The sequence below is a fragment of the Bidens hawaiensis genome, unplaced genomic scaffold (assembly GCF_021521415.1).
Source record: "Bidens hawaiensis isolate Kalapana, Puna unplaced genomic scaffold, B.hawaiensis_p1.1 tig00021499_1, whole genome shotgun sequence".
NCBI lineage: Eukaryota > Viridiplantae > Streptophyta > Magnoliopsida > Asterales > Asteraceae > Bidens > Bidens hawaiensis.
In genome coordinates, this window is record NW_027493336.1 from 420,932 (window position 1) to 424,107 (window position 3,176).

The following is a 3,176-nucleotide window of genomic DNA, read 5'->3' on the forward strand; positions in this document are numbered from 1 at the left end:
TCAGGACGCTCCCTCTCCCTACTGTTAATCACCCCACAAACCCACATCTCCAATTGATATCGCTTTCATCTTCTTCCTTGTGTCTATTGACATCATCCACATCTTCAAGGCTCCGTTTTTTCCTAGCCGTAAGCGATATTGCTGAGGCAAAACAACGGTTTCTGAAAACAAGTTACTGCATACGAAAGGGTACTGCATCTGGATTTCAGTATACTTGTTCTTTAGTTTTAGATGATTTGATTATGTTGTTCTCTTGATCATATGTTACTACATTCATTTTATTATTTGCATGTCAAAGAGATTGAATTTGAAGAGAATAATTTGGGATCTCAATTTTCCGTTTGTTACCATTATTCATTTGGTTAGATTTTATGTTTTGGGCTTTTGATGTTCATCAACATTCACGAATCTAATAACCACGTGAAGTTGCTACCATTATTTCTTATGTGTTCAAATTTTAGGTAAGAGATCACTCCCAATTTTGAGTTTGTTAAACTAATTATGTATTTTTCTTTATTGTTTGTGTGGTAGATTGCTCTGGGTGAAAATAAGGTTTTAATGGCGGTTGCTAACTAGACATTTAGTGTGGGTAAGAAGAGAACGAGACTAGACATGGTTTTCTTGGTGTCAAGAGCCGCATTAGCACCTACATGCTTAGAGTAAGTATTTTATTAATCCCAAAAAGATAACCTAATCCAAGAACAAGTTCTGCTGAAATCAAACATGAAAAGTATTCTTTTCTTGAATTTAATTTTCATTTATAGGTAACACAATCAGGTTTCGGGTTTAAAATTTTCAGTGAGATAAATTATTTTGTTGTGTGCATCGATTATGTCCAAGAACTCAAAATTTTAGGTAAGAGATCACTCCCAATTTTCAGTAACCCAATTTGTGTCCAAGAACAAAACTTACTTTAAAGTTTTGGGTATTACCATCGATTATGTGACAAACTTATTAGTTTCTCTTAAAATATGTTGAGGCCAAGAAGGAAGGGACTGATGAGAGTCTTAACTCTTAAGGTGAGCAATTGCTTTGTAAGTTTTGAATTCCTTCATATCTAACTACTAGACGGGTGCCCGCGCGATGCTGCGGGTGTTTGAACTTGTTAATCACGTACAAATATAAGTGTTTATGGTTCGGTTAAAACCTTGAAATCGTTTAAATCGATCATTGGTTTGACTTCTTTTTTCTTTTTCTTTTTTACTTTCGGTTTGTTGGTCGGTTTCAAAATTTTCAAAACGTAGTGAACGGTTGGTTGCTGGTTTATATTGGCAACCGGCCTTATAAAACCAGAAAAGACTGTAAATTAACCTAATTGATTCATTTTGTAATCTTTTTTGTTATTATTTCACGTCCTAAATCTTCCATTAATATTTACCATTTACGTGGCTAAAATTATCATTTTTTATTTATGATCATCTCAAGTATCATATTATCTTGGTTTTTAGTTAAAATTGATGGTACATTTAAATTATTAATTATTTTAAACTAAATTTGTTATTAAAGTTTAAACTGTGAAACTAAACTGGAACCATGCCGTTAGTAACGATTCGGTTTCGACTTTCAATAGTCGAGTTTGGTTTTGGACGACAAAAAATCAGTATTAACGGTTAAACTCACAAGTTTAACTTAAAAATCATCAAAACCGACACTGAACACCCCTACGTAACATATTAATTTATTTAAAATGAAAAAAAAAATACAACAATATCATATCCAAATTAAAGAGAATAAAATGTTCGTTTTTATGGTGCAATTTGTTTATAAAAATATTAACGTATGAAAACGATATAGTCATTTAAAAATCATAAGTGGGAAGTTAGTTTACAAGTTAAATTAAAAACATAATATGGTTAAAGATGAAAGACCAAACTTGTAAGTTGAATAAATTGTGTTTAAAAGACATGTTTACCCTTACTAACATATGCACCTCATGCTTTAAGTGTTGTAAATTACTTAAAAATAGGTGTCTTAATTTGCCCTTGTTTGGTGTATTATATATAGTATAGATGATTACAAAGTTCCTCTTTTATTAATCATGTATTTATATTGCAGAATCTTATTAGGAAAGCCTTAGCAACTTTTGATGAAGTTTACTTGATCCCTTGTTATGGATTTGGAGATGATATAGTTTCTTTTATATGTATGCTAACATAAATATGGAGTTGGAAGAATCTTTAAAAAATTTTCTTTATGGCAGAATCCACACATAGAAGAGATGTTATTCAATATAAAGGTTTAAGGTGTTTCCGTGTTTATATCTTTTCTTACATTTTCTTAGCTTCTGAGTCTATTTCATTTTGTTCATTTTCTTTTTTGGGTGAACACTTATCCTTTTTGACCGCAGGCCCAACATCATTTGTCCCTGTAATTAAAAAGGCTATGAAAACTGTTTAAGAAAGTGGTGGCCATTATCATATGTTGGTTGGTTATCTTCGCTGACGGTTAGTTAGTATTTATATACTACTTGTTTCATATGAATTCTTTTTGTTTAAGAATATTGAAATTCAAAGGGACATCTTTCCATCGTGTCAGCCACTATTAGTTAAATTACCCAAACCTGTTTAGCCAGCGGGCTCGCCCATTGACTATCATCTCTATATTATAATCATTTTTGTTAAAAATGGCATATTTGGCCTTGTGACTAATCTTGAATAGAGGTATACAAAAGAACCGGTTCTTATAACATCATTCAAAATGTTATCCAGTTTGACTAAACCGGTTTTGAGTTTTGTTGACGTGATCCAGTTTGAAAAAAAAGGATGTACACCTCTAATCTTGATCCCATGCTTTTCATGAAAATTTGCTTATAACCAACATTCAAAATATCGAAGTTTTATATAATTTACTATAAAACGATTACAATAAAGTGGCAGGCAAACGGGCAACAAGTTGCACCGCAACCCCCTTTTGAACAGCAAAGCCAATCCTGCTAAAAACGAAGCTTTGGGACCTAGAAGCTGAAGAGGTTCCGTGTACGACGCGCTGAACCCTACTCAAAAATTTCACAGCCTCTGGAGCCAGAAAACCAAATGTATCAAAGGCAAATGGTAGAAAGACATGTTGATTATCTAAACAAGCTTTCTCGTGTTTAACAACTTTGCCCGATTCAGCCTTCAACGCAGCCTGACCCACAACAAACCCACGGTCCCTGAGCCCAACTTTGCCCGATTCAA